This window comes from Panulirus ornatus, chromosome 29 (assembly GCF_036320965.1).
Source record: "Panulirus ornatus isolate Po-2019 chromosome 29, ASM3632096v1, whole genome shotgun sequence".
NCBI classification, from domain to species: Eukaryota; Metazoa; Arthropoda; class Malacostraca; order Decapoda; family Palinuridae; genus Panulirus; species Panulirus ornatus.
The window spans coordinates 7,392,465-7,416,180 of record NC_092252.1 but is presented as its reverse complement, the minus strand read 5'-3'; the positions used below and the strand labels follow the sequence as shown (position 1 = coordinate 7,416,180).

Sequence of the window (23,716 nt, the reverse complement as noted above, 5' to 3'; positions counted from 1 at the left end):
CCAGGGAGGATGAGTGAGGTACGGTACACTCACCAGGTAGGATGAGGAAGGTGAGGAGGACTCGCCAGGGAGGATGATGTGAGGTACGGTAGATTCACCAGGGAGAATGAGGAAGGTGAGGAAGATTCACCAGGGAGAGGGAGGACAGGAGGATCATTCGAGGGGAGGGTCCACGTTATCTAGGAAGGTTTCCCGGGATTTAAGGAGCTTGAGGAGAGGGACAAGCAGGGGGCGGGACGAAGCTGGTGGAAGGAGAGGAGACACTGGGGGCAGCTAGGGAGGGATGAGGCTTGGGTTGGGGAGACGGGTGGGGAGGGAGGAAGGGACGAGGGGTGGGGAGTGTAGATCGCATCCCCTCCGGCCCTCATTTTCCGCCCCGAAGAAAACTTCATTATCGACGGTGGGTCGTGATTGACTGATCCAGTCTGAAGGCGGCCGCCCACCTCCCGCCCTTCTCAGCTCTGTCTCTCCTCTCCTTTTTCTCTCTCCTCCTCCTCCTCCTCCTCCTCCTTCTTCCTTCTCCCTACCCCTCCCTATCCCTCTTTCTCCCCTTCCCATCGACTCTTAAATTTTTACCTACACCTTCCTAACACACCTATTCAATGAAAAAGAAAGAAAGAAAGGCGACTTAATACGTTTGTCCTCGTCAAACAACATCAGCCAATTCCATTGAGATCTTCCTGAACCTACAACGCTTCACACTCGCTCCTCAAGATGCCAATATATCACCAGACGAGAGAGAGAGAGAGAGAGAGAGAGAGAGAGAGAGAGAGAGAGAGAGAGAGAGAGAGAGAGAGAGAGAGACCTGAGGAGTCAGGGGACCCCCCCCCCCTCTCACAGCCCTGTTATATCGAGGCTACCCTCCCTCACAACCCTCAAACACTAACCACATACGGGGTTAAATTTCCCCCCACCCCCCTTCAAGACACTTGGCTCAGAGGCTTCAGTCTCGCACTGAAGAAGAAAACGAAAAAGAGTCTCAAAAGAGACTTCGAAGTCGGGGTCTCGAGGCCTCAGTCCTCCTCCTGGCGACGGAGAAAGAGAGAAAGCCACAAATGAAGAACCACTGCTGAGGTCTACGATTATCGCCGCCCTTGCGAGACTTTTAACATGCTGGCATAGGGCTTGACATGCTCATAAAGCAGCCTTTTATCTCAGCCTGACGACCTCCGCTGTATGATTAGGTGCCGCCGTATGAATACAAAGCAGGGGGAGGGGGGGAGGGAGGCAGGGGGAGGACACATTCCCCTCCCCCTTAACACCCCCTCCCTTCTCTCTCTCTCTCTCTCTCTCTCTCTCTCTCTCTCTCTCTCTCTCTCTCTCTCTCTCTCTCTCTCTCTTCCCACCCAAACCCTCCTTCCCCAGGAACATCTACTTGTGCTTGAGGGATAACCACCACAGCCACCCCTCCGTCTCCTCGCGTGACTCCACTTACAAGACACTTAACGTTACTTTACAAGACACTCACAGTTACTTTCGGGGCAAAATGTGAAAGACACAAACACGTATAAAACCGCTGGCGGTGTAGTTTCCCACCCGTAAAAGGAGCGAAAACTGGTCAAACTGCGGATGGTGAGGAGGGCGGGCGGGTAGGGGCGGTGGGCTGAGTAAGTCTGCACGACACGAGCACATTCATATAACGGTTAGGTTTGATGATGCCAAATGGCCCTTTATTCTCGTCTGTCTCGTTCGGTATAAACCTTTTGTTTCTCGAGCTAAGAGCAGTCATCATGGGTGCACCGTGGACGATAATGGCAGGAAAGCATTATAAAGGTTCCTAAAGTGTTTCCTAAAAAAAAAAGAGAGAGACAGAGACAGAGAGGGAAAGAGGAAAAAAAAAAGAGAGAGAATTATACATAACCATGATTTATCTCGAACAATTCTCGTCTCGCTAGAGAGGTTTGGCCATTACCCTCGTCAACAGCCCATTAATGTGTCTCGCGTATAAATCACCACCACCTTCGAGGAGGAGGAGGAGGAGGAGGAGGAGGAAGCCGCCATCATCATTGTCTCCGTCGCCGCAACCAACCCCCTCCGACACCTGGGTTCCCCACGGAGTCCTTTCACACCTTGACCACAACGACGGTGCGACCCTATAATCACACCGGTGCGACTCATGAGGTCGTACGACAAATGTGACCCACAAGCACAAGAGGTACGACCCCGTGAACAGAGCGATACGACGCTTGAACATGACAAAACTTACGACCTTTGATGGGTATGAGAGACCGGAATACGACCTGACCCCCATAAGGGTGCACGGTCAAAGGCCAAGCCCATACTGCCTGGGAGTCGTACCTTCGTCCTTACGAACCGCACCGTCGTTCACTACGGGGGTCGTACCCTCGTACTCAAGGGATTAAACAAATTCACTGGGCAAGAAAAGATGACCAGCGGAAGGAAGGGGTGGAGTGGAGGGTGGTGGAGGAGGAGGAGGGGGTGATTAATCTTTAACAAGGGAGAGAAAAGATGACTAAGGGTAGGGGGGAGAGGAGGAAGGGGAAGGGGAAGGGAGTGGGGAGAGGACGAGGCAAGCAAGAAGTTTAGGTGCATAAAACTGGCCAGTGTCTGCGGGGGAACTTGGGTAAACTCCGGCGGACGTAACAATTAAAGTTCTTATAGGAAGAAAAAAAAATCCTCGTTTAAAGAAGGCCGGTAAAAGCGGCCGACCTTAAACGCGCGGTAATCGTGTCACAAATTTTTACCAGGGCTTGTCTTTGTCCCCGGCGCTCGTTCAAACTTCCTTCATAAACGATACTAAATTTAAAATCTGGATTCGGAATTAAAATTTTGCGCACTTGATAATTATACTCGTTAATGAGATAATTGAAAGAATCAAGGAATTAAGAGTGATTATAACTTTCTTTTTTTCTCTCTCTCTTTCCTACAACTTCTGAGCCGAGAGAGAGAGAGAGAGAGAGAGAGAGAGAGAGAGAGAGAGAGAGAGAGAGAGAGAGAGAGAGAGAGAGAGGACTTTCGGGTGATTATAATGCCCAGCAGCAGCAACACCCCCCTTCCCTCCTCCAGTAACAGTGATACGCCAGGAGTCTCATGTTCGTAGACGATCACCGAACTTTTTACCCAAAGAAAACGGAGCGAAGCAACAGCAGGATATTGTACAAGACGTGCGGTGCGGTACGGTACTGCGCTGCTCAGAGATGGGAGTCGGAGGCAAGCTACCGTGACAGATAGTCACACCCGCGACTTGGTTGCGACGGTGCGCTATGCTCGGTCACGCTGAGAGCCGCGTTACCCACACGTCTGTGTCGGTTGACGACCAGAGGCTGGGGTGGTGACACTTTCTCCCTCCTCCCTCCCACCTCCCCGGGCGTGACTTGGGGGTTCATGTCCAAATGCCCTTGCGCTGGGTGACACCTAAACTCTCTCCCTGGCTGTGGTGCGGCCGGTGTCATGTCAAGGCCCGACGCTAAGTGACGGGCACCACCTCCTCCTCCTCCTCCTCTCCTCTCTACTCCTCTTTCCCCATCCTCAGCCTTGTGGTGTGGTCAGTGCCACGTCAAGCCCCCCGTATGGCAAGGGGTAACCCGTACATTCCTTGCTTACGTTAACAGCAACCCTTGATGAACAAAGGCCCAACCAACGCCTCAAGCCCCCCCAGAAAAACTCCCATCCCACTCACTGCCACTCAGACCCCCGGCACGCAGCCCACACACCCTGACAGCAGAGGCAGGAATAAAAATAAAGAAATCACAAACGAAAACATAAAGTCTTCAACTGTGTGTCGCTCAAGTGTTTCCTCTCATAACTCTGGCGGCTGACAAGACCCAAGGACCTCGCGAGGACATCTCCCAACGCTGCCTTCTCCTCCTCCTCCTCTTCTTCTTCTTCCTCCACATTTAGCAAGGAAACGCTTCACACCTTAGAGACGAGGTCCACTCGCTTTGGCCAAGTCGGGCCGTCCCCTCTCACCTTGTAACATCTGCTCCATCGCCTAGTAACGTCGGTCCTTCCACCTACTTCCCTTGTTTGATAACGTCTTGGCTTCTCCCATACCTAGTAATGTCATCTGGGAAAGTGATTCCCGTCGTCTGGAAAACTCGGCCAACTGACCCGTCATAACTGCTCTTCTCGTCTGGCAAAATCTGCCCTCCTCCATCAGGTTAAGTTGGCTCAGTCATTCAGCCCCCCCAGACCATTTTACCTGATCAAGTCACCTCTCATCATCCCCCGCCCCTTCCTATCGAGCACACAAGGGCCCCCTTCACCTGGGAAACTGAGTTATTCTCACCTAACAAAGTCGTCCCCAATCATCCATCACACTGCGGCAGAACCCAAACCCCCCCTTAACGTGGTACAGTCGGTCCTCTAACTGGCTATGTCGACCCCTGAGAAGGGGCCCCCTTTACCTAGCAAAGTCAGCCACCCCCTGACCGAACAAAATCGGCCCATTCAAATCAACGAAGTCGAACCATTTTCAGATTCCTCGTATTGAACATCCATTCCCGGCAATGGCAATAACAGACCCTCATAACCACACCATACACAAACGTCCCTCCTCAACCTCCCACATCCCCTCAAACATCGTATCCCTTAGCAGTTCCTCCCTCATTCCGCACCAGACACCCCAAACCCTCCACGCCTCACACACACACACACACACACACACGCTCCTCTCTCTCTCACACCATCTTTCATCTCCTCAGACACCCTCAATCACTCAAACTCTCACCCATCCACAAACTTTCACATCACCGTACTTAACACCCGCCTCTCTCTCTCTCTCTCTCTCTCTCTCTCTCTCTCTCTCTCTCTCTCTCTCTCTCTCTCTCTCCCGTACCATCACACATCTCCTCCTCCTCCAAAAACTCCCAATTTCTTCCACCTGCTTCCTCCCGTAACCAAGGTCATATATATTCCTCCACAACCCCCTCAAACTCCCTCCTCGTCCCCCAACCCACACCTTCTCCCCCCCAGCGTGGGCAACTAACCTCACCATTTCGACACTACACTTCAACACTGGACAAAGGCGTTGTTTTCCCGTGTGAGTGCTCGGGGGGGAAACTTATATTTCTTGTTCGCCAACACTACGAATAAAGTTTACGAAAAATTCCATTTTGAGTTTCAGTGTTGCTGACCGCCCGCCAAAAACTCCGAAAAATGGTTAACTTTTAAAGCATGAATTCCGGGGGACATTTCTTTTCAGCAGTTATTATCATTATTCTCAAGTTTAAAATTATTACTATTTCTAAATTCAAATAAGAAAGTGATTTGTTTTTTTCTATTCGGTTTTACCATTATGTTAGCTACTTCTCACTAGGCTCAACATACCCAAAGACACATATATACATAAGCAAGCAGACAGGCCACTAATGCCCTGGAGCTGCGGTACGTGACTGACTGCTGCTTCCATTACGTTACGTGCAGACACCAGCCATACGAGGATTGACCGTTATGAAATTTCCTTCTTCCCTCGATAAGTGAAGTTGTGATATTCCCTTCCTCCTCCTCCTCCTCTTGTCTTACCTTCCCCCCCAAATCTTCTCCACCTTAGTGTATCGGGTCTATAAACACCTGAAGAACTCACGCTCAGTCTTTGCGATGTCCATATCTTTTTACCCTCCCCCCCTCTCAATCGTGACGGCAATAAAGAGAGAGACAGACAGAATGACAGACAGATATCACTTAAAGTGATATGGGAAACTCTAAGTGCTGAACAGAGACAAAAAAAAAAAAAAAGTGAGAGCTAGGAAGTCTTTCAAACTTCGGAAACTGTAGAAGTGAGAGTCACGGGGCAGGAGCGACAGATGGATGAGAGTGAGAGCACTGGATGAGAGAGTGAGAGTATGGTGTCAGAGAGAGAGAGAGAGAGCATTGGGTGAGAGTGAGAGAGAGTGATGTCCCTCCTTAGGGAGAGGCAGCGGCAGGCTGATTTACAAATGAAGACCCGTCATCAAAGTATTCATTTACTAATTCTTCTTAAACCTCTTCAGATCGTTAAAGAAAAATATATGCATATACTTTACGCAGGGAAGAACAGATCCTACAGGTTGGCGTCAACAGTGATACACCACAAGAGAAACATCGACGACGAGATAAACTTGTGAATCATTCTCTTTCGAAATGGACTGAAGACAGTTTGACACACCACAACCAAAACGTCTTTCCACACTGGGAAATAGTTTGCACGTCAGTGTTACCACCAGGTAGGAATGTAATCAAACTCCTATCATGCTCTGGGAGGGAGGCATGATCAACTCCCTATCGCTCGTTTGGAGGGAGGCATGATCAACTCCCTATCACCCGTTTGGAGGGAGGCATTGTCCAAGTCCCTATCACCCGTTTGGAGAAGGGCATTGTCAATCCCTATCACCCGTTTGGAGGGAGGCATTGTCTAACTCCCTACCACCCTTAAAGGGGGATGAGTTACTCCTGGTGCTACAGCAGCTCACATCATCACCTCTCACTGACGCTAGTAAACACGGAGCAGCCTCCATCATCACCCTATTTTCCGTCCATGTACACATAGTCATACCCAGCCCCCTAACCCCCCCAGGAGGTATCCCACTATCCCAGTCACCCAATTTCCTCCCAGCTTTGCCCATACTCCCCCATTTTCAAACGCTCCTCTGCCGATACCTACCCCACAATTTTTTTTTTTCTTTTACGGAGTTTCCTCCCCAGTTCCGTCGATTTCCGCCGCACCTCGCACTCCCATGTCCCCGAGGAAGATATAATGCATTAATCTTAAGTCCTGTGTTTCACGAGGCCCATAAAGGGAAGGATCAGACACTGCCTCTTATTCGCGCTATCTCCTCTGCATATTCTTCCCATCTTGCCTTCTTCCTCCTCCCTCCCCACCAACACCCGATGTCCCCATTCAGCCTCCTCTCTCTCTCTCTCTCATCCCCACCCCCTGACCCACCCTCCCCAACATCAGCCCTAATGCCTTAACTCCTCTCTCTCTCTCTCTCTCTCTCTCTCTCTCTCTCTCTCTCTCTCTCTCTCTCTCTCTCTGTCTCTATCGCTCTTCTCTTTGCGAACCAATCGCTTTTACCTGAATCAAAATAAAAGAAAACGACTGACCGTTTCTCCCTACGAAGACGACCCCCAACCCCCATCTCGCCCTCCCAATCCCCCTAAATGACCACCCCTTTACTTACTTCCCTCCCCCGCTCCTGGTCCTTCCTACCTCCACCCCTTCCTTCCCCCCCTACACCTCAGAACTCCTCACCCCACTTACTCTCCCTTGCACCTTAAATCATCTCCCTTCGTATTCCCTACGCGCTCTTTATTACCCTTCCTTCATCTGCCTCCTTCCGAACCTCTCCCTTTAGGCTTTCGACGTGTCTCACTGTATCACCACCACCACGGCGGACCAAGTCAGTCTCTCTCTCTCTCTCTCTCTCTCTCTCTCTCTCTCTCTCTCTCTCTCTCTCTCTCTCTCTCTCTCTCTCTCTCTCTCCCCACGGTCCTCTGCCTCTTAACCCCCCCCCCAACCTCCATATAAACTTTGCACACGTCCAACTTGTCCTGCCCGTAAAGGCATCCCGCTCTATGGATTTTTCCCTTAGTTCCCTTGTCTCAAAGAAGGGGAGGGGGGGAGGGTGGAGTTGGGGGGGAGCAAGTGTTATGCCTAGGACTTGAGATAGGGAGGGGGGGATGGGTGGGTGGGGGGAAGCAAGTGTTTTACCTAGGACTTGAGACAGCATTCCTCTTTCGTCCAGCCTTTCTTTTTTTATATATACAATTTCCTCCCTTTTTTTTTCCTTCAAATTCCTTCCCCTTGCCCTTTCTACAAAAAAAAATGACTTCGACCCACGAAATTCCTTTCTCCCCGGACCCATTTCAAAATGTATTTAGTCATTCAGATTCTCCCCCATATCTGTAAATGCCCATCACCCTTTCAGAACTCATCCTATTCGACGTAACTCCTGTTCTTAAAAAGAACTGCCCCTTTCACAATCCTCCTTTCAAAAATCCCTGCCCTTTCTGAATGGCAGTAAGCTCCTAAGCTGCCCATTCCTTTTTTCTTAAAGTCCACCCTCGCAACGTTTTCTTCCACCCTTTCCCTTTATGGATTCCTCTTCTGTGCTACGTTCCTTCTATCTCCCAACGCCATTCCTCACCCTTCGCTTCTGTGATCATTCAATTTCCTCCGCCTCTTCAGTCCTCGGGCGCTCTATTTCGCGTGTCTCCCTTCCAATCAACTCCTTACTTTGCACACCATCATACGTACTCCATCATCAACCCGTCCATATCATCCATCCCCCCCCCAGTGCATGTTCTTCTTTCAAGCCTGTTTTCTAACCATCCTTCAATAATGCCCTATTTCTAAGGCCTTTCTGTCTCCCTGCTCTTTTATAATGCCATATTCCAAGGCTTGTTTCTCCGCTCTTCAATATGCGATACTCAAAATCTTTTTCTAAAGTAATTCAGGAGCCTTTTAAATACGTCCTTTCTGCCCTTTAAGCCTTTCACATGAAGTTTTCTAATATTATCATCCTTTCCCATGTTCTATATCCTCTAACCTTAAGCTTTCCACACATTTCGCTTTTAAAGTCTTCATTCCCTGCTCTTAAAATTTCAAACACACTCTACCATTCAAACTCCTAAATTCGGAGCTTTAAAGTACTCTCCTCCACCCCCTACAATCCATGCCTTTTACACCCCTTATTCTCAACCCTTTACTAACCCCTCCTAATCTCCATTAAGACTTGTCCCTCTTACCATCCATTGAAAGTCCTTGTCTTCATCCGTAGGATAATTCTCAGTTTTCTCCCTAACTGTGTTAAGTCCTTCACCTCCCCCTCCCCCTCTTTCAATCCTTCTTCCCGTGTTAAATCCTCCACATCTACACACATCCCCACCCCCCACCCTCTTAAAATCCTCCGTGTCCTCCTAACCGTCTTTAAATCCTCCCTCCCCATGTTGAATCCTTCAACTCCCCCTTTGCCCTCCTTACGTAAATCCTGGCCATGGTATCGTTTCGGTAACAACCGTAAGGGTGCCAGGTAAGGGGAGGGGGTCAGTATTCCTACCGCATGTGTAATATGATTACAATTTGTGTGTTCCGGGGAGGGAGTTTTACACTCGTGTTGCTCCTTATCCTTTCCTTCTAAACTTACCATGTCTTTACTCCCACGTGTGGGTGTATATATATATATACTGTGTGTGTGGGTAGCGTCATCTGCCAGCGTTATACTGAAGAGGAGGGCATCAGTAACCAGCTTATGTGTAAGGGAAGTGGGTGTGGTAGGGAAGGTAAGGTCCAGTATCAACACTGTATGTATGGGCCAGGCCATCCGTCAGCGCTACACTGGTGGAGGAGGGGGGTTAGGTCGTCTGTCAGTATCCACACAGTGGGGGTTCGAGGCAGCGCGTGCGACGTCAGCCAGCGGTATACACAATGTGTTCGAGTGACATCCTTCGGCAGGCAGCTCATGGATATTCATACACATTTGCCACTTTCAAATGTTGCGCCGGCACGAAGCCCTCGTGTGGGCGTTTACACGGACACACACACACACACACACACCCACACACACACACATCAAAAAAACTGGTATATGAACAAAATACATAATCCCACATGTAACTCGGGGCAAACACGGCCTTCCATTCCCACTCACTCCCAGTTTTGCCCCCCACAGAGGGAGGGTGGTAGCAACCTGGTTCTTCCTACAGCACCAGGGGGGGCCACCAGTCCTGGTCACCCTTGCTCCTATGCGTCCCGCCCGCCCGCCCACCACCGTGACCACGTCACCTCGGGGTGGAGGGTGTCCGGGTTCGAAGGGAAGATCGAGGGAGGGAGGGGGTGAGGGAGGCAAATGCACGTGCATCGCAAATCCCTCCAGTATCAACAAAATTCCAACTTGTTTTAGCCCTTGGGTCAACACCGCCGTCCGTCCCGTTGTTTCTCTCTCTCTCTCTCTCTCTCTCTCTCTCTCTCTCTCTCTCTCTCTCTCTCTCTCTCTCTCTCTCCAAAAAAGAGGGGGAAAAAAAAATCCTACGAACAAATCCTTTCTCGCCTCTAAGCGCACAGAGCAACACGTGAGTTATTTTACGTGCGAAATACCCCCAACGCCCGACCAACCAAACCCCACCACAACCCCTCTCTCCAACCAAACCTCACCCACACCCCCCTTCTCAATTCCTAGCTGGGGGAGGGGAGGGGGGGGAGGTCTGAATCCCAGTCGGAGAGGCGGCGTAAAACTGGAGAAATTTCGATGGCAATATTGCCAATAAATCCCCGGGCCCAATCCCCAGAAGAGCTGCGTTAACTCAGGGTTACAGTCATATGTTAATGTATCTATGACTCGCCCCAAATGCTTCCTGCTTTTACCACTTTCTCCCCCCCCCCCCCAAACAATGTGCTCGAACCCAGCCACAACGAAAACGACCTAAACCCGAGAGGAAGCGACGCCTGAACGACACACCGACCTGATGCTGTGACGACAAGTGTGTCATGCTTTCCCAAGGGCGTGACACACGACAGAAAACGACTTGTCATGTTGAGGGAAGGATGGAGAAATACAGAGCCACACCACCTGAACCTACGACTACAGAGCCACACCACCTGAACCTACGACTACCCAGCCACACCACCTGAACCTACGACTACAGAGCCACATCACCTGAACCTACGACTACCCAGCCACACCACCTGAACCTACGACTACCCAGCCACACCACCTGAACCTACGACTACCCAGCCACACCACCTGAACCTACGACTACCCAGCCACGCCCATGAAATGAGCAGCAGCTACGCGAGTCGACTCACAACGCGTTCCGATACGAAGTGAGACTTCGAAAACCCAGTTTCCTTCGTCCACCCACCTCCCCCACTGTCCAACACCGCGCAGCAGCGTACCGTGCTATCGCCTCTCCCACAACGCGACGCGGATGTGAAACGTACGATCTCTGAGCGACGCAACCCCGGAATAAATCCGACGCGACCACCCCACCAAACAAAAGATTTTCACCAGGTCTCCGACACGACCCGGTACACGACCCTGACGTGACGCGAGCCATCTGAGCGACGACCAACCCCTCACCCCTCCCACGATATAACAAGGGGGGGTGGGTATACAAGCCAGCCAGGCCGCCCCCCCAGGCCCCGTCGCCCCCCCAACCCCGCCAGCAGCACATCAGGCGCGCCGAAAACAATCCATTCCCCACCGCGCGAGCGACCGGAACATCATAACAAGCCCTGAACCACGACGCGACCTTGACAGAAGAACGACGACGACTGGACGACGGGTCGTTCCCAAAATCGACGACATGCCAGCAGTCCACCTCTCTCTCTCTCTCTCTCTCTCTCTCTCTCTCTCTCTCTCTCTCTCTCTCTCTCTCTCTCTCCAAGAGCAACGATGTGATGCCATCGAGCGACGCACACGACAGTCGCACCACGACACACACACACACACACACACACACACACACTCGCTCAGCCCAGAACGACACAATGGACAGTACACAACGCCGGCCAGACGGCGCAGAAGCGCCAGCGCCCTCTGGACGGTGACGTCACGATATCCAAGGCTGTGTAAGCCTAAAATAATATTCTGGCCCAATAGCCGGGTCGCGTCATTGATTTTGGGAGGTACGTGCGTGTGTGTGTGTGTGTGTGTGTGTGTGTGTCCTCCATCCCTCCCTCGCTGACCCCTGGCGGGACCCGGGGCATGACCCCTGCCGTAAGTGCGTGTGACCTCTGCCATGGTCCCGTGTGGCCCCCCCTCGCCCCCTCTCACGCCGACCCCCCCTCCCCCCCACACCACCTCAAGCCTCATGCCTCAACCCCGTGTGGAACCCAAGCTACGCGGTGTGACCCCGCTCCTCACCCAGCCAAGCCAAGTCCCCCCGCGGCTCCCCCTCTATCTATCTATCAACCTCGAACAGTTTTCTTGATCAGCTTCCCCCCACCTACAACCAAATTCTCACCAGGACACAGGAAAGGCGATCAGGGAACGACACAGCATCGACAACCTTTTAAAGTCAAGGGAAAAACACGCATCATCCGGTAATGGGATTAGAATACATATAACTCAATCGACAAACAGACTCTCAACACACACAACAGAGGATCGCTAAGAACACGAAAGAAAGAGAGTGAGAAAATGCCAGAGAGAGAGAGAGAGAGAGAGAGAGAGAGAGAGAGAGAGAGAGAGAGAGAGAGAGAGAGAGAGACTCGTCCACAAGTGTTGAACAGCGGAGCGAGAGACAAATAAATCCCAATCAGTTCCTGTACGTAAATACAGAGATAAAGTAAATGGAAGCTACAGCGATTCATTCAGACAGGAACTACTACTACAAGAGCGGAATCGTCAATACATAATTTTCGTGTAAAAGAAAAAAAAAAAACAGAAAAAAGATATGTTCGTGAACAGTTCATCTAATAAACAGGGAAGAGTTGAAAGAGGATCATGAAAAAACATTTCCCACGTTGTCAAAAAAAAAAAATGAAGGAAAGAAAGAACGAGTGATTTAAACAATTCTATAAATGAAAAAAAAAAGAGAAAAGAAAAGGCAAAATCGTACATAATTCCGATAAATATAAATCTAGGTTCACAATAGAACACCACCCCGCCCCAACACCCAATTATGGCGGTGGTGCTACACACACACACACACACACACACACACACACACACACACACACACACACACAACCAGCCCATTCTCAAGAATTTCAAAGTCTTGGAATCCTTGCCCATTCCAAGGCATCCCCCCCCCGAATGCTGATTCCTATTCCTGGCCACACCTCCCTCGGAGGGGGGCGTCTCCTTCAACACCTGGACTTAGCAGACGCAAAACTCTGATTTCAATTGCAAATGTAGGTAGATGCTTAATTATGGAGGGATGAAATGCGGTGCGGGGCCCGCCGGGTGGAGAGCTGCGGAGGGAAGGGAGGGGAGAAGGGGAAGAGGAGTAAGGGGACGAGGGAGGAAGAGGAGGAGGAGGAGGAGGAAGGAAAGGAGAGGGAAGAAAGAGGATGGGATGTAAGGAGGGGGTAGGGGGGTGGACGCGGACGGAGAGGGAAAAGGAGAAAACAAAGGCACACAAATAACATGAGAGAGAGAGAGAGAGAGAGAGAGAGAGAGAGAGAGAGAGAGAGAGAGAGAGAGAGAGAGAGAGAGAGAGAGAGAGAGAGAGAGAGAGAGTTACAATATGGGGATATGTGAGGGGCATAATTCTGTATGGTAGTGAGTGTAATAAAGAATAGAGGGGAGGAGGAGGTGCGGGGGAGGGGGGAAGAAGTGAGAACAACTGTGAGGGATAGATGGATGTGATGAAGGAGGGGAAGTGGAGGTGTGGCTGGAGGTGACAGGGTGAGACAGAACCAGACGGGAAAAGGATGGACACATAGGACAAATTTTTTTTGAAAGGGGGAAAAGAAGAAAGGAAATAATGAAGATGGGAAAATAATACATCCATGAAAGGAGGTAAGAAAGTGGACGAAGAAGACATAAAAAGAAAACGGAGAAGTGCTTTAGCAGGGAATGAAAAGAGGAGGAGGAGGACGACGACGAGAAAGGCAGTGGAAAAGTACAAGACGAGGCAATCCAAGAGTGGTTCGCTGTGACGTCTGTTTCTTTCCTTACACCGCTCAACTTTGGAACTCTTTGTCTCCTCAGGCATTCCCTAACAGCCAGGACCAGCTCATTGTCAAAAGATAGGTTTCCCAGTTCCTCTAAAATCCTCACATTATTTTTCCCCTCCCACTCTTCTCTCTCTCTCTCTCCTTCATTCTCTTTCTCTTCACACCACCTTTATTATCTTCTATCACTGCTCTTAGGTCGAAGACTTCGACATGAAAAATATCAATGAAACAACACGTCCTTAAAGAGCAGCGCAGTTACACTGGGAACCGACAATGGCATAGCCACTGTGGTACACAAGCCTCTCTCTCTCTCTCTCTCTCTCTCTCTCTCTCTCTCTCTCTCTCTCTCTAAATCCACGTAATAACGGACAAGAACGATGGGCGCATTCGTTCGAGCGTGTGTGTGTGTGTGTGTGTGTGTGTGTGTGTGTGTGTGTGTGTGTGTGTGTAAGTGTGTGTGTGTATACTTCTTCCCGCCAGGGGTACACACCTTCATGTGACCTCATCCTTCACATGTGCGTGTCTCTCCTGTGATCTTCTCATGTACGTGTCTTGACGCACGGCCACGCATGTGTCAATCCTCTCACGCATGGTTCTACACAAAGTCGTGCGTGCGTGTGTGTGTGTGTGTGTGTGTGTGTGTGTGTGTGTGTGTGTGTGTGTGTGTGTGTGTGTGTGTGTGCACACGTTTCTATGACTATTTCCGTTCGTGTCGTAGCGTCCTCACGTTCATGTGACCCCCTAGCCTTAGGTAGAGAGGGGGCGGTTACGGGCGCGTTGTGCTCCCCCATCATCTACCTATCCCCTACCCCATCTATCCTTCCCCAGCGTGGGGAGAAGAGAGCTGGGGGGAGAGAGAGGAGAGCTCACCTCCCCACCCAAGGCTCAGGGAAAACGTAAGATGGCCCCGTAGACGTAAATCAGTAAGCTGTGTGTCCCTCTCCTTACATCGATCTGTCGTGACACGCCATATGCCTTCCTCCCACCCCACCCTCCCCTCACCAGGACATGCTACATCTCTGGGACACGCTCGAAGGTAGGCTACGCTCAGCACCCCAGGGGGCACGCTGCGAGCGAGAACGTTATATCCCTGGAGGTCCTACATCATCCCGGCTATCCCTGGGCACGAGGCAAATCCCTCTTAAGGTCCCATCTCTAAACACGGCGTCTGTTCTTCAGGACACAGTGGCCTTGGATGTGAGCCTTGCAGGACACGCAAGACCTATGGGGTATGGTTTTGCAGGACGGGCTACACCACACGGCAAGCCAGGTATGGTTTTCCAGGACGGGTTACACCACACGGCAAGCCACAAGACACCTGCCGGTACAAGACACCGCTGGAACATGCTACACCCTACGACAGACTATACTACGAGGACACTGGCGACACAGGGCCGTCATGCTGCACGTCAGGACTGGCAGCCTTCACGCCTAGCTGCACTCAATGAACATACGACACCCCCACACCAAGTTACACACCCCCAAGAGACGCCACACACTCCGTCTTCAACACTCTCCACCACGCCCTCAGCCACGCTCAGACTACACCCCCACCACCCCAGGGACCTTATTAACACCTCCAGGTAACCTCTGTATCTCCTGCATTCTGGACTGAGCCACTGGCCTCACTATCTCGTTTACGTAACCATCCCCGCCAAACAGCTATCCCCCTTAGAAGTCACATCTATCCACCTTCACCCTTGGAGTTACCCGAAGAATCATCCCTATCCCCTTCACACCTCACCATCCTTCCCACTCACCCCCCATCAGCCGAGGCACCCCACCTTCCCTCCACCAATCCTCCTGGAATTTCAGCAGCCTCCTCCTCCTCCTCCTCCACCTCCTGCCTCACCCCATGGCCCATGACCGGCACCATAAGGACAGACCTCGACTATAATGAGCAGTCATAAAAGCCATAAAGAAGTGACTCACATCCCCATCATATCATCATTTCGCCCCGAGAATGAGAGAGAGAGAGAGAGAGAGAGAGAGAGAGAGAGAGAGAGAGAGAGAGAGAGAGAGAGAGAGAGAGAGAGAGAGAGACAGACAGACAGGAGAGCTTGTGAGGTAAGGGGGGGGGGAGGGGAGGATACGAAGGGAAAAGTTAGGGGGGGGGGGCGAACTGAAGCTACCCCATAGCGTTCCAGAGGTCCTATACACACACACACACACACACACACACACACACACACGTTCCAGGGAGGCCGTTGAGCGTCTTGCGTTAGACAGCCTTGAAAAAGAGAGAGAGAGAGAGAGAGAGAGAGAGAGAGAGAGAGAGAGAGAGAGAGAGAGAGAGAGAGAGAGAGAGAGAGCTCAGAACGACTCTGTAGACATAAGGCACGTAACGATGCCTCTAAAACACATCCCCTAACGCCGCTCCCCGGATGTCCCCAAGATGCATCCGGGAGGAGGGGGAGGGGGAGGGGGCGGGGGAAGCGAAGCTCCATCCCCAAAATGTCAAGGATGACATCAGAACGAACGATTCCTATCTCCAGGTAATGTCAGCCGGAGACGCTACGACCGTTACATAAATATCTTACGCTCCTCAGCTTCTGGCGGGTTCCCTTCCAGACGTCAAGAAGACGTCGTGGTTACTACGTTCCAGTCCACCACGTGCGCGCATGAAGGCTGAAGTAGTGACGTGGCTGGGACTTTCCCGAACCCTCTATAGCTATGGTAAACGATGTATGAAAGTTCCAGGAATATGATCGGACGATTAGCAGAACGTTCCAGTGACCCAAAGCCTCTCTATCTATAGCGGACGATGTATGGAAGTTCCAGGAATATGATCGGACGATCAGTAGAACGTTCCAGGGACCTTTAACACAACGCTGAAGAAAGCCGTTCCAGCAACTAGCAATGTGGTGTGCGATAATCCCAAAGGCCATTGAATGACTGTGTCAAGGACGTGGTGGGGTGAGGAGGATGCTGCTGCTGCCACATGTCCGTCAGAACATCCCAACGGACAGTGAGTGAATGTCCTTTTTTCTAAAGATCTGACGTCAAAAACTACGTACGTTCCAGCAACGCACCCCAAAAGAAAAATCACAGGATTTCCAGAGATATGCTGAAGATGTCACAAACATATTCCGGGGACATCACACATTCCCAGGAACATCGGGAGAAAATTCCGACAATTTGCTCAAGATGTCAAAAGTATTTTCCAGGAACCTCCTTCAAGTTGCTGGAGTCCTTCGACAGGCGCGAGGGAGGGAGGGAGGGCAGAGGACCTAACCTAGCTGGAGCCGTCGTTGCTACCTGCCCACCATCCCCACGGGCTCTATAAACCAATTCGCCGTATTGTCAAGGGTTTAAATCCTGCTCTAAGCAACTTAGCAGCGGCTGATTCCATTACCTCGCTCATTGTCGGCCATCCTGTGGCCAAACTTGAGTTTTCTTCTACCGTGCGGTATCAAGAGGCCGCTTGTCTTTCTTTCTTTCTTTCTTCCTTCGTCGTCTGGTTCTCTCTCTCTCTCTCTCTCTCTCTCTCTCTCTCTCTCTCTCTCTCTCTCTCTCTCTCACGTATTTTCTCCACGAATGTCATCTTTATTCACCTTCTGTTCTCTGAATAATTCTTACTCTTTCCTTCCTTCAGCTTTCTCTTTTCATTTCACTTCTCTCGAACTTCTGTTCTCCTTTCTGTCTGTGTCTTTCTCCTCCTCAAAGTCATTCAAGCGCTTCCTCTATACATGTTCTTCCTATCCATTCTCTTCCACTTGTATTCGCAAGTGTTTCTATATCCTTCCTCCTTGCATTATATCTTCCTGTTTTCTATATGTCTGCCTTTGATTCTTTTACAAATGTCTTTTTCTCTTATGCTACTCTTCTTCCTTCACTTCGTCTCTCCTACTTCTTCCTTTGCTTTTAATCCTTCCTCTTCTAGTCTCCTTTCCAGGCAAGCAAGAAACAGGGTCTTTTGATTATCCACTGAAGGTTAATAATGACACCAGATCAATGGAATGATTAAATCCTACGAAAGAGAGACAAGTACAACACACAATTTAGATTCCACACTTTATTGGCCCACAAAACTGGCCCACACCTTAATCTAACCGACGAAACACCCTACCTTTCTGACAGAGCAACATCATGAAATTCATACACACCTTTATATATATATATATATATATATATATATATATATATATATATATATATATATATATATACACGACAGAACATCACAAAATTCGTACGCAACCTTATCTTTCTGACACCTTTATCTGTCACGTAGAAAAATCACACAATTAGTTATCATTCTTATCTCAGTCACACAACACCAAGCACACTAGGACCAGACATTCTATGAGCTACATTTGTCGTAATACATACTAAGCTGTTTCATTTTACAAAGCATTTGATTTTGTTTTCAAATCTTTTCCAAAAGTTTATTCGCAAAAGAGAAAAAAAAATTGACTACATCCTCAATAACGATATATATATATATATATATATATATATATATATATATATATATATATATATATATATATATATATATATATACTCAGAAGAAAATATATTCTCCTCTAAGTAAGGCCTGCCTCAAAAAACTGATTGAGCTGGCGTAGATCACACCCACGATATGAGTAAACTCAACTCGATCCCAGGCCTCCCTCACCATGAATCAAGTACTCCCGCCACGTTCCGCGTAAATAATACGCCTATGGAGGCAGTAAATCCGGGGTGTATAATACTATGCTCTTACGTGGTATGGGAGAAGCGGGAGACATATTCTTAATATAGAAATATTGACCGGGCCATAAAAACCAATCCCCCCCTCCTCCTCCCTCCAACAACCCCCGGGGTCATTACTCAGAAGGGAGACTTATAGCACAGGGGTCTTGTGATTAACTCCCTGTACTTCACACTCTGGCCGCACGCGGCGCTGCCGTCCTTTCTTACCCTCTCCTCCCCAAAAAAGGAGGAGGAGGAGGGTCAAGCGTGCGACGTTCGCCAAGACTTTCCCTCCCCTAGCTCATGTCCGCGAATTGATTGGGTTATTATTTGTGGTGTGATGTGCCTCGTCTATACACACATACACCACACACACACACACACACACACACACACACATATATATATATATATATATATATATATGAAGGGCCAACAGGGAGTTTCGGCTGATGACAAAACTTTACATTACAGTCAATAAAACTTTTCAAAAACTCTCCTTCGCTCACTGTCGTCAAATTGGACGAAAATCAGAAACGAGTTAAGTCCTGGAGGCTGTGACTCTTCCTCTCCGGGTCACGCAAGCCTCAAACTTACACACACACACACACACACACACACACACACACACACACACCGACAGAGCTCATGGCCCTTTATCTCGCCTTCTCCTCTGCATAATTACGAGCATTAGGTGATACAGAAAGAGGAAAATAAACACGTCCTCCATGTGTGTGTGTGTATATATATATATATATATATATATATATATATATATATATATATATATATATCCCCAAACCATATCTGCATAATATATTCCCATCACACACTCTTCACACTCGTGTCTCACCCACCACGCCCCTTGGCCCGTTGACACTACACACATACGCTGACCTCGGTCTTCCCCCCTCCTTTGACCTTTTGACCTTAATATCGGGAAGGGCGTGCGATAGGAATGTCAACCTCAGGAAAACTCTATGGAGACACGAAGACTCATTTCAGTGGCTCTGTCAACTCCCAGCCCCTAATAACTGACTGATCGCCTGAACCCTACCGAGCTAACCTCTGACCCCCAAACACCCCACCCCCCCCGCGCCCTGACCTTTTGAGCTTAAGATCCACCCGTCACCGGGGTGTATCAAATCCCGATGACTAATTGACCGTGTGACCCCTGGTATCTTGGCCTCTGAACTTCAAAAGCAGCATTACTCGCGACGGCTGAACGTGAACTCGCACAGGAAATACTGTGACCTAAAATTATACTCTCTTTTTTTTTTCTTCATCTGTACTCGAGTCGCTCTTCAGAGCATACACAGGCATAAGCGATTGCTGATGATCGTACACAACCCGGTACACACCTCTTCTACACCCATTTACAACCCGGTACACCTCATCTACACCCACCCAAAACCCGGTATACCTATTCTACACCCATCTACAAGCCCCGTCCCTACAACATCCTACATCTTGCAGTATCAAGACACCTAAGAGGGTTGTATTCCGAGACCCATCACTGCCATGATAAAGTGCGCTCCACTGTTATATCTGCTACGTCTTCTCTCTGCCTCTGTACGGATCTCAGTACATCTTTTCCCTCTCACTCAACAACGACTTCACCTTCCACTGCTATACAAGATTCAGGGAACAGGTTGCACCGACCTAACTCTCGCCAATTTACAACTCCTCTCCTTCTTCCTTCGTAAGACACTCTGCCGTCCTCTACATCCACATCTGACGTCCCTTCATCACGCAAGACCCATATTGGTTTCTAACATCTAGAACTCCATATTCATCCACCCACGTCCCCGTAAAGGACAAGAATCATTCTGCATCCGCCACTATCCTCCCTTCTGACCCGACTCCCAGTACTGACACTCATTTACCTTTATGCATTCCTGAATTCCCTCATTCGCAACCATACTTTCCCCAATTTAACCTGAGAGCTGACAGCCCTATTCAACCTGACATACCTACACTCCCCCTTGTTCAAGAATAGTTCCTCCTCCCCTTTGTAAGTAGACCTTTCCTACATGGCTTCCCTTGATATCTACTGACCACCTGTACCTTACATCCCCTCTCCATCAAATTACTCCGACTCCCTTTCGTTACCAATTATCCACCCCTTTATATTCAACTCCTTACCTAGAACGTAACCTACCCCAATTCCCCTATCTAACCAGACCTCCCGCCTATTTCCACCTCTCCCCCTCGCCTCCTATTTTGATCCGGCGGTTCCCGTTAAAGACCAAATTAATCGTGGCTGTCAGGGCTGTCGGTCGGTAGACAAGACGATACATGGCCACAGATGATGACGCTAACGATGGTAAACCCTAATATGTGGGCCGAGAATGTGGGAGTCATTTAACCCCCCACCATCACGAACCCGAACCCCCAACCCCCCACCATTGCTGTGAATATGAAACATGGAGAGGGAGGAGAGGGAGGGAGGTGGGTAGATAGGGTGGGAGGTGGGTAGATAGGGTGGGAGGTAGAGAGAGAGAGAGAGAGAGAGAGAGAGAGAGAGAGAGAGAGAGAGAGAGAGAGAGAGAGAGAGAGAGAGAGGAGGGTGGTAGAGAAGGACCAAGGAGAGGATGAGGATGAGAGAGAGGCTGGGAGAGGAGTAGCTGGGTGGTAGGGATAGGCTGTGTGTATGTGTGTGTGTGTGTGTGTGTGTGTGTGTGTGTGTGTGTGTGTGTGTGTGTGTGTCAAGACATGACTGACATAACCCGGTCACCCGGGGGCACCAATACAGTGCCAGCATGTGAGTGGGAAAAACAGGTGTGTTAAGCTCTCACTCTGCAGGCATCATTAGCGAACGTCAACATGGACACGTGAGGGCGTTGTACCACGATAACGATATATCATATAACGTTAACGATAAACTGAGGAATGAGCCACTCTAAAGGCCTCAAACATCGTAGTTAACGGAGACTGATCTAAGAAGAGCTTTGGGTGATATATATCACAGACGTCAGTATATATATATGCCATTCTTTCGTCTGTTTCCTTGCGCTACCTCGCTAACGCGGGAGACAGCGACAAAGCAAATTAAATAAATAAAATACATACATATACATATATATATATATATATATATATATATATATATATATATATATATATATATATATATATATATAGATAGATAGATAGATAGATAGATAGATAGATAGATAGATAGATAGACAGGTAGACAGAAAGATATATATCGGTTCTGGAAGGTTAGAGAGGAGCAGGTAATACAGTGTGTATACACGTAGCTGGGGAGGGGGGGGGGGAAGAACAGCTTGCCCTTGGACAAGCGCACGAGGTAGCGTTTATCGCCGCTACCCTAACAATGCAACAAGCAAATGACTCATAACGAGGCCAGACCTGGGAGTTCATGGGTCGTTTGGCGGGAGGTAACGACAGGCAGGACGACCCTTCTCCCCCTCCCTCCTCTCCTCCCCTCCCATCCCCTCCCCACATCCAACTCCCTTCCCAAAGACCTCAGTAACCCTTCCCATCCCCAACTCCCCCCACCCAAAACAAACCTAGCTCTAAACCCCATCACCCCACCTCAAATCATCCCTCTCCCTCAACCCCGATCCCAAGTCAACCCCCCCCCCTAACTATCCCAGTTGTCATCCCATCCCACTATCATCATTCCCCCCCTCTCCCACATCAACTTCCCCAACCTCTCTTCCACCACAACAACGCCATGTACTACCTTGACCTTTGCAGGTCTTATGTAAAGTTAAGCCAGCGACCCCTAGCGTGATCACCTGATTACCTCCTCCCCCTTCAGGCTGGCTCCTCCCACGTGCCTCGACGCACCCTCCCACCGGGGCCTTCAGAAGTTCCTCCCGTGCACCTCAACGCAATCTCTCACCAGGGCTCCCCCCCCACCTCAACCTCCTCCCACGCACCTGAACGCACCCTAGCCTTCAACTTCCTTCCACGCACCCTAACGCTCCCTCCCTACGAAGCCTTTAACCCCCTCCCACGTGCCGTAACGCCCCCTCCACCTCCCCTATTTCTCAACACATCCCACCCACCCCCCTTAACCAACCCCCTCCCTTCATCACGCCACACCCACTCCCATCATCCAACCTTCCGTGACTTGACACGACCTCTCCCCCACCCCCCCTTCCCTGAACGACCCCGCTGACCTGTGCCCCACTTTCTTCCGATAATCAAACGTCCCCCTCCTGCCCCAACCCACCCTACTATCACCCTATATGACCCGTACCTTCCCCCTATCCATCTCCCGCCCCCACCCACCCACATCCCCCAACACACCACGCGCCCCCACGGGGAAAGAAGGAGGAGGAGGGGCGCGGGGGAGATGGGGTGGAGGGGGAAGAGGAGGGGATTTCTATTCCGTGAGAAGAAGCACGACCTCTCCGTTCGTCTCCCGTCATTACAGGCGGAGAGGAGGACGAAGTCTCCTGGAAGGGGTCAGGGAACCCTGCTGGAGCCAGTAGCAATTTCCCGTTACCTCGGCCGCCTCCGCCGCCGCCGCCGCCGCCCCCACGCCATGAGGACCGTACATCCTGCGGCGCCCGAGGGGCACGGCACCCTCCCTCACCGGTACTACGAGGGTGACCGACGACAGTGCCACTGGCGGCTGAATGAACTGACACCAAAAGTGCCAATGACGGCTGTACGAACCCCCATGGCCGACCAGGGAGGCCAATGGGCGAGTGGCAAGGGACTTGGTTTCCACCTACGACGAGTCCGTCCACCGACTGGTTGGCTGGCTGGCTGGCGAATACCATCGTCTTCGCAACCAGAGACCACGGCTTCGAAGGGGGGGGAAAGAGGGTGGGGGGGAGGTTAGGTTAGAGGCAATGACATCAACCTTGCAGTGCCGACTCCCTCATAAAGGATGAGGGCCACAAGGTGACCACCATAAACCCGGAAGTATAATCACGGATAAAACACCCTGGAAATACCAGTGTGTGTGTATATATATACTTTTTATATCCTCCGTCTGCATGGTATACCTCAGTGTATAACATGGCCCTCAGTGTATACCGTGGCACAGAAGCCTCATCACTCCGTCCGTGTGTGTGTGTGTGTGAGAGAGAGAGAGAGAGAGAGAGAGAGAGAGAGAGAGAGAGAGAGAGAGAGAGAGAGAGAGAGAGAGAGAGAGAGAGAGAGAGGTGTTAAGAAAACGCGTTCCGTCGAGGGCTCTCCTGGAAGTGTCTTTCGATAATCCTCTGTTTTCCCCTTCTGTTTCCGTCTGGTGGCCCACGTACCTGTTTTCCCTCCCTCTCTCCCTCACCTCACCTCATCGTAGCGTTCAGCGGCCACCTGCCACCGAAACGGATGTGATAATCATCACTAACAGTCCTTTTACCGTTAACCATAGACCTCGTTATCCAATCGTCCGTCATCCAACCCCATCACTTCCGCGGACGCGACCAAGCATTAGGAAACGTCCACGAAAACTTAGAGAGAGAAAAAAAAAAAACTATCAATTAAGGT

The 23,716-nt window shown here is 50.2% G+C and overlaps 1 protein-coding gene across 8 annotated transcripts in view; it reads right to left on the bottom strand.

Moving 5' to 3' along the window:
- Rbp6 (RNA-binding protein 6) overlaps positions 1 to 23,716 on the bottom strand; it is a 1,275,347-nt gene that overhangs the window by 538,290 nt on the left and 713,341 nt on the right. The window lies entirely within an intron of this gene.